Raw genomic sequence first — 9,689 nt, forward strand, 5'->3', positions numbered from 1 at the left:
AATGCATATCATTCAGGGCATCGAGGCTAAGCTATTAAACCTGTGCAATGAATCTCTATATACAGGCTCTTTCATAAAGCAGCAGGGGAAACCTTCTGTACATTATGTTGATGTCCAGGTTGAGAGAGACCATGCAGGAGAGGCTTCACTGAGATTCACTGATATCTTTTGCTTTATAATCAAATAAGGTGCCATTTGTAATGGAATAAATTCAATGCATTTGTGTAGTTCATAATTATTATTTAAAATTGTTTTTCTCCCACAATTGTTTGAACATATTGTTCCAAAGCACAAATATATCCATGGACATTTTTCCAAATAGTTTCTTTTAAAATGACATAAATCTTATTTGCTAAGTGACTGCTATTGTTCTTCTGGGAACATGGTGTATGTTTTACTCTGAGCTCCCATGGGCAATTCCATCTGGTGCATCATTGCAGAATTTATCTGCTGGTCTTTCATCTCGTTCCTTATACAGTCAGTCAAGGCAGCAAGTTTTTCATTGCTAAAGGTCGAGCACATAAAACATGTTGTGATGTCAAAGCTGAAAGTAATTTGTTTGACACGGGGTCTGATCTGGTCATGCCAATCTATTCCGCTTATACAGCTATTTTGTACCAAAAATTTACATTTGTCATGGCATGGAAACTTCACATTAAAGGAATGTTCTGGCTTCAATACAAGTTAAGCTCAGTTGACAGCATTTGTGACGTAATGTTGATTACCACAAACATTTATTTTGACTCATCCTTCCTTTTCTTAAATCGAGGTTACAGTGAGGCACTTACAATGAAAGTGAATGGGAACAATGAAAGTGATTGGAGCCATTTTTGGAGGGTTTATAGGCAGAAACGTGAAGCTTATAATTGAAAAACAATCACTTACATTAATTCTTCTGTTAAAAATCAGGTATTATTTGAGCTGTATAATTATTTAAAGTCATAATTTTTACAGTCATTTCAGGGTTTGTTGACATTACATCGTCATGGCAATGAAGTTATAAAATTGGCTATAACTTTACACAGAAGTTTAGTAAGTGATTTTATCACACTAAAATCATGTCTACATGAATATTGTTTCTGTCTTGTGGCTTTAGATTTGAAAAAAGTGAGTATTTTTACTTTCAAAAACTGGCCCCATTCACTTACATTGTAAGTGTCTTACTGTAACATAGATTTTTGCTTCTTTTTTTTTTTTTAAGAAAAGGAGGGGCAAGTCAAAAAATGTTTTTGTGGTAATCAATATTACGGCACAAATGCTGTCGATTGAGTTTAACTTGTATTGAACCCGAACTATGGCACATAGTTCCATAAGAACATATGGAGAATTATTAGATAAGAATGATTAGATATTAGATAATTCAGTGATTCCCAAACAGGGTATGCACCCTTCCAGTACTTGGAAATACTTTGATTTTGCTTTGCTAAACCTACAAAGCAAAAATTACAGTATATGTTGTAAAATAGGATATTAGGGCTACTGAATCACAAATAATCTCTTTTTTGTAGTAAACACATTAAAGCTAATTAGTTCCTTTTAAAAGCATTACAAGGATGTCCGGTGCAACATGTGTGTGCCATGGAAGCTATAGTTATAATATAGTAATATTGTAATTGTTGCATTGAACTATTTAATTCGCAAAATAGTTTGGATTACTCTTGTATAAAATATACGTGCTGTATACTGTATAAAGATTTCTGCAGTGCACTTTACTCATCTCACGCACACTTTAGCCTTTAAATACAATTGTCCCCTGACATGTCAAACCTTATGAAAGATAAAAAAGCTCGGGTGTCTCGTTAAAGGGAGAGAAAGCTACTTGGTGTTTTACTCATAGTCAGTTGTTTTTCAGAGTCATTGTAATAAAGACCATTTGATTAATATGAATGATTAATGATCTCCAGTATAATTTAAAAGAAACATATTTTGGGTTTAGAGTCAATGAATGAGAAATTTAGTCTTTCTGATGGGGCTGTGGTAAGACAAAAAAGGATGCAAAACACTGCTCTAATGTATGTATTAGGAAAATAAATAATACTAGAAGGAACCTAAGCCACTTCTGAGAGCCCAAGTCAGTTGAGTAGCCTAAGTAAGAGACCGTATATCATTGAGTATGGTTTATAACACACAATACAGGCCACACCATAAGGATTTTGTCCTCCAAAAAGAAACAATAAATATTGCCATATTGTTTTTTTATTAACACAAAAGGATTATTCAGAGACAGGGAGTGTGGTTTATAAGTCTCATGGTAACCGGATTTCTTGTTGCTCCATCAATAAGAGACTAATTCAATACACTCATGAGCTTAAAAGTTAATGTTGCCTTCGGGGAGTAGTTTGGAAGGTGATGTCTGCAGTTCCCCCTCTGCCATTATAAAGGATATTTGTTCCATCTGTACTGTTTGTTTGGGTTAATGTTAAAGAGCAACATGACTATTAGTAATCTGACATTGATCAGATGTTTATATCAAATCTTGCATTTAGTATGAAAGTAGTGCTTGTTGTCTAATGCTAACTGGTGTTAAACAATCTATTGACTTGAAGTATATTAAAAATGTAAAGTAACCCAATAAAATGACTGTTAGTGAGCTTCCAACTGCAGATTTAATGTAACCACAGAGGAAAACACTGTTGTGCTGGCATGACTACCGGTACTTGTGATGTTTGTGCACATGAATAGAGGACACTAAGAGATTTTCTTTAACATATACTGTGAGTGTGAGTGGGTCTTGAGCAGAAATCTAATGAGCTATAATGGTTCAAATTTCACAGCTCTAATTCCCATGCAGTTTTACCCCAGAGAACACTATAGTCTGTCTACAGCTATATCAACATGGCCATCTTGATGCAAAGCAAAAACCAAACATGCCATAAACTCCTCAGGGAGTTTTCAGTTTGTTTGTTTGCATACCTACTGATGTGTTTCCTGTTGTCCCCACAAAAACACATCCATCCTAATGATGCTAATAACCAAACGATCTTAGAAAATACATACAGTATGAAGTGTAGACCACAGAGAATTGTAACACGGGGTGAGTAGTGACATCAGTTGGACCAGTTAACCAATTTCAGATTAGCTACAGGGGAAATAAAGTCTCTGTGGATAAATAAAAAAGGATTTATGGGACAAAAAATATATATAGGGTAAAATTTCACATATATTGTAGTTTCTAAGTTGATTTGAGATCATGTTAATGAATGTTAAATGACAGAACTGGCATCATCTGAATTATCAGATTCTTTTTAAACAGTTTTGGCATAATTATTACAACAGATAAATATGGGAATATTATGTAAAAGTTTAAGACATAAAAAAACAAAAAATATTGTAACTCATCTTTCCTATATTGCATTATTTCTCAAGTCCAACAGTCTGATGAGGTTTAAAACCAGCCTGTTTTTTAGATTTTTAAATTAAAGGGATATTTCAGCCAATAATAAAAATTCTCTCATGATTTACTTACCATCATGGCATCCCAGGGTATCTCATATATTGACCTGTTTCTTACCCACACCTATCATATCACTTCAGAATGTGGATTTAACAACCCAAGTTGTCTGGAATACTTTTATGTTGCCCTTACATGGATTTGGAGCTTTCACTTTCACCGTATGGACCTACATAGATATTCTTCTAAAACTCTTTGTTTGTGTCCTGCTGAAGAAAGAAAGTCATACTGGGATGCCATAAGGGTCAGTAAATGATGAGAGAATTTTCATTTTTGGGTAACCTATCCCTTTAATCAGAATATAGAAAGCATTTGCCTTGATTTACCTCATTGCCAGCTTGTGACTTTGGTCAATATTAGTCAAACATTTCACATGAGTCAGTCTCTAATTCGTGACCTTTCTCCTCTGCTGACACTGCTGACCTGAATCACTTTCATGAGAAAAACATCCCGAATAACACAGCATTCATTTTACAGTACAGTACAGTCACACTTAAAGGCTGTCACAGTAGGGCAAGGATAAAGTGGTTCTCATGGGTACACATTCTAATACTAAGTCTAATACAAGTTTGGCCCACTGCTGTACTGTATAATAGCTCACAAGCATTCCCATGAAGCAAGCAGTCTGCAGACTTTGTTTTAAAGAGTTTGATTTAGTTGATTGCTTTTCACTATCAAGTATAAACTCAACACCTGCTGAGGAATTTTGATGAAGAGCAGAGCTCTCGTCTCACAGTCAGTGTTGCCCGGAATATCTTCCCTAATCACTCACTCTTCCTTTCTCAGTGAGGACATGAGAGATTCAGGCTTTTTCATGCCACTTACCAAACTTTGCCATTTATTTGCACTAAACTTACTAAGACAGGTATGCTGGCTTAAAGACAGACATCATGTACAGACCTCAATGAACACTCTAAAAAGCAGATGAGAGGACTAACTAAATGGATTTGCTTTAATGAGGATATATTTCAAATATTATTTGTATAACTTTCTGCTTTCATTTTGAATGGTAAATGGTAAATGTCTGCACTTATATAGCGCTTTTTTATTAACCTTAGAGGTTACCAAAGCGCTTTACACTGTGTCCCAATCACCCATTCACACTCACATTCACACACCAATGTATTACTACAAACTAATTTGTGGTTGAAGATTTGAAGAATAAAACACCAGGGAAGAAACACACTTCATCTCCAGTATAAAGAGCGGTAAATCAAGCTGTGAGAATACAATATCAATTTTATTTATTTTTTTTATTTACATTTTTTTGTAATACAGTGGTCAATAACAAAGTTAAAGGTTTCATGCTTAAACAATATCTAAAGTCTGTTTGAAATCCCAAAGAAGGGAATCACCAGTAAAGTTTATTTATAACAAGAACATATTTTGTGTTTTTAGTCTCACAAGGCCCTATCATTGTCAGTTATCATAAAGTTTAGAGTCTGAGAATATAAAAAAGCCCAGGGGTCAGACATCCAGCGTCGTATTGGGGACTGGGAGTGGGAGCACAAGGAACTGACCAATGTTTGACTCTAGAAGAGTTACAAAATGTTTGTTGTTGTATTTATTTAATGTTGAACTCGACCAGTTCTGCTGTAAAACAGAAGCTACCACTTAAAGTCATAATTTGTGACCAAGTGATCAGTATTATTTGTTTTAAAAAGAAATTGTAGTTATTTTAAGTCGTATTTATAGTATAACAATAAAGATGCACTGAGTATGTTTTTGTTTATGCTAGCAAGTTGGTATTTGAGGAAAGAGACGAGATATTCCAGTGTATTCCAATGGAATAATTCATGGGATATTGTTCATTGTTCGGGTAACAAAATTGTAAGACAGCAGACTCTATTGTGTTTCTTCACATTGCAATTGCAGAATAAACAAGGCAAGAAATCATAACACAGCACTACAACAATGAATGACAGTAGCGTAACCTCATTACATTATTATTTATTTATGAATTTGTGTCCAGATAATGAAAACACATTTGCATTTACACCTACTTTAAATGTGGTCAGAATCTGTCCTTGACTACCTCTGAATGTGGTTCTAGTGATCCAATCACGATCCTATCATAATGAGTCTTGGTGTAACCAAGTAAAATTACTTATATTTGGACTTTGTTTGTCCCGGTGCTCCCTGCCTCATTGCTCCCAGGTCAGTGGTCCTGTTGGTCCTGATTCAGTGCCATCGCCATTTGAGTCCCCAGCTGCCTTGACCTCACCCAAGTCCCCAGCTGCCTTGACCTTGCCCAAGTCCCCAGCTCCCAGAGAATTCCCTATACTACTCCCTTGTAAGTCCTGCCTGGCCTCGATCCCTCTGCCTTTGTCTCCTGTTACTTTGCCATCTCCAGAGTCTCCTATTGCCTCGCTGGATCAGCCGGGGTCCACAGTTGCCTTGTCAGATCCTCCATGGTGTTCTGGCCACCCGCGCGATCCCCGTGGTCCCGTTGCCTCTCCGGATCCCCCATGGTCCCATATTGCCTCATCAGATCTCCTGTGGTCCACTGTTACCTCGTCAGATCCTCCATGATCTCCTTGCCCCCTGCTGGATCCCTGTGGTCCCCTGTCGGACCCCCGTGGTCCCACATTGCCTCGCAGGACCCCCTGTGGCCTCATGGTCATCCGCCGGATCCCCCATGGCCCTTTAATAAGAAGGCTCTGTAACATTGTGTTTCTTTGGACTTTAGTTATGTATGAACTTTAATTTTGAGGTATAGTTCTTGGTTCCCTCAGTTATTGTTTCCCAGCTGTGTCTTGTTAGCCTTGTTTGTTCTTGTTTATAGTATAGTATATTTATATTCCCTCATGCTCTCCTTGTCTTTGTCGGGTCTTGTCCTAATGGCTGTATTGTTTATGTTCCTATTTACTCGTTTCCTTTATTTCTTGTGTTTTATGTTTGTTTTGAGTTGATATTGAAAGGGTTGTGTTTAGATCCACATCACTCTTCTTCAGTTCATTACAGAAGAATTGACCGAAATCATGGATCTAGCTGCCATGTCCCTCCAGCATGCAACTGACTGTATAAAGGAGTACACAAAACTGCTTTGTGCTTTGGCCATTAATGTGGTCAAGTGATGTCCTTTAGAAATTCGATCAATTGAAATACACATTATTGCAAGGTGTAAATGGGGCCCTAGTCATGAAGATGTAGCATCATGCAACAGCAAATGTTCTTAGTTATTGATGCCATTTAAGACATTCATTATTCACTGTCTGCCATGATTCATTTATTCCATCAGTGAAAGTATAATTTGATCTCAACATGACAGCCCTCAATAAAACCACTTTTATTAAACCACATAATAATAATAATAATAATAATAACAATATATCAATAATGAGTTAATTATATTTAAGCAATATCTCACAAGCAAAACATTTTCATCAATGCTTTCATTAATACTATGCGGTATTTAACAAAAACAAATACCTCCAATGTTGTGTTTTGGATTGTGCTGTGAGGATCTGCAAGTGCTTCATTTGATAAAAATAATGCAATGGTAAATTGAAAAGTACTTTTCTGTTTTTATTTTATTAAAATTCTTTGAATTAATTTGATTAGACAGTATATTAATTATAATATATATATTTAAAAAATTAAACTAAAAAAAATAATAATTTGTGAAAAAAATAAAGTGATATTTGGAAGAAAATAAATGATGGATTTCACATAGGGACCATACTGTTGAACAGAGGCTGTTCAGGAAAGTTTTAACATATTATAATAAACATTATATGCATCTGAGGTTCTGATGTTTGGCTGTACGCAGGAGCGAAGACTCCACCTGCTCTGTCAGTCCTCTTTATCACGTAGACACATCAGTCACCAATTGGAAAGAGCAGCAGCCCTGCATGATACTATCGCAGTTACCAAATCATGCTCACTAATGGATGTCTAAAGTGTGTGTACATAAGGATGAGAGGGCCTGAGGCTTCAAACAGTGTTTCAATTATTTCTGTAAGGGTTACTTATGTCTTTTGATCATTATCATGCTGTCAGGTCTGCCATCACACAGAGGTATCTTTGACGGCAGGCTGACGTAATATTACAATGCTCTTGATGTCATGAGAGGCAAAATGTATTATCGTATGTTGTCAAGGTTTTATTAAGACTCTTACTGTCATTATATGGTACATTATGAATAAAACAATCAAAGAACTAACTTTAGTCTAACATTCTGCTCTCCCTATAAACATAGGCTAACATGCTTAAAACCTTTTCGTGTTAAAATAATTTCTCCTGTTACAGCATAATATGCAGAGACAACGATGGTAAGCCATTCATAGGTTATTTAAAAATAAAAAAGCACAGATGAATGCAAAATGTGAACAGCCCCTTAGGTAAACATTAAGCATGTTTCTCTACTGACTGCCATTTAAATAGCCGTTTTTTTCTGCAAATGTGTATTGTTCGCAAGCAACAATTAAATTGCAAACATTCATTGTATTATAGAAGGTGTCTCATTTCTGGAGGATTCTTGGACGTTTTTGGACAGTGTGAAGAATTTGTTTTTCCTTATATACTGCATTTTCATAGCATTTATGGCTCAGGTAATTGGCTCAAACTGAGCAACCATGAAGCAACGATGGCAGCATCAAGGTCATCTGGGTTTTCATACACCAGCCAAGCAACTGACATTGAGATAAATTGGAATGCTGGAGTGCTCTCTCCAAGTATATTAAAACTCTTATTAAAACTTCACAGTAACATCATGGTCAATCTCGAAAAAAGTTTCATTATAAAAGTAGGTTAAAAAAAGTTTACATACCAGGACTGAGAGTCAGATAACAGTTCAGTACTGGAAACATTATACCCGAGACCATCATAGTGTATGCATTTACACTATATCTATGGTGATCTTTGCTGCCATTGCAGCATATGAATTTACAGTATATCTATGGTGGTCTTTGCTGCCATGGCATGTATAGACTCACGCCCTCACTTCTGCCACCATGTGGCATCCTGTTTGTCCACAATGTTTCAAGTCAAGTCAAACTTTGTTAACAATAAACATATAATGAATACACCAACATCTGCACTGATGATACAGAGTATGATTTGAGGGTATTATTATTCAAAAAGAAACACTCAAGGGAAAACACTAATCAATGAAGCTTAGTAATGGCATATGATAGAGAATGTGAACGCCCATCATATTTCTGGAAATGAGAGATTCAGGTATTTGACTGACAGCTGCACATTGATTGACAGGTACAAGCATGATAGTTTGGTGCATAGGGAGAACACTTCAGATGTGCAATGGGAAACACTCCGAAATAATGTTGTACTTTATACAACAGCACATAATAAGTCTTATAAAACTGATATCCGTGGACCCTAGGGCCTTTAGTGGGCTCTGGCTGACATTGTAGCGCTACTAATAATCACCATTCACACACCTGTACAGGCTGTTGTGTCATGATGAAATTAACAAACAAACAAGAAATTTGAAAAATTGCTGCCAAATTAATACATAACAAAATAGCAAGTTGGTTGGTACCCATATGGGCTACTTAAGACTGTCTTGGATTCTACACTTGTTCAATAAAAATACATTTCTAAAGGAAATAATAAAATCATTATCAACGGTGTTATTTGACCACTTTGGATAAGAATTCAAATATTTATTTGTTTTAAATTTAACTTTAACTTTCTACAGCTGCAGAATAGCTCTATTGGCAAATGATCTATTGCAGACAAAAGTTTTACTCACAAAGCTGATTAGCTCAGATTAGTGCCGGTCAGACTGTTCTAATGAACACAATTACTGCTTTAAGACATCTGATCAATGCATGAAGGAGTTTTATTCTATCTGAGTGAAGAGAACACAGTTTCTTCCTGAGTGATTCTTCATTGAGGCCCATTAACATTTACAAACTTGTTCATTACTTTTAAACAGAGCTGGTTGTTTGGTCTCTTCCTCTTTGTGGTGTCATTTACAAAGCTTTTAATTTAGTTCCTGATTACATTTATTATATTAAAAATAGTGATTTAATGCATTATCACATTACAAGAGAACAAGATCACTTTACAAGTTATCTTGAAAAGAAACAGCAGAAGATTTTTTTATTTTATTAAAATGTTCTTTACAAATGCTTGGAGTTTAAGCTGCTATTGTAGGCTGATTTCAAATTTAAATAGTACTATATCTGTACTGTATATAAGATAATGCTATAACTGTTTTTACATGCAACTTACAAGATAACATTCATATAATTTTTTTTTTTTTTTTTTA

The sequence above is a fragment of the Xyrauchen texanus genome, chromosome 6 (assembly GCF_025860055.1).
Source record: "Xyrauchen texanus isolate HMW12.3.18 chromosome 6, RBS_HiC_50CHRs, whole genome shotgun sequence".
Classification (NCBI taxonomy): Eukaryota; Metazoa; Chordata; class Actinopteri; order Cypriniformes; family Catostomidae; genus Xyrauchen; species Xyrauchen texanus.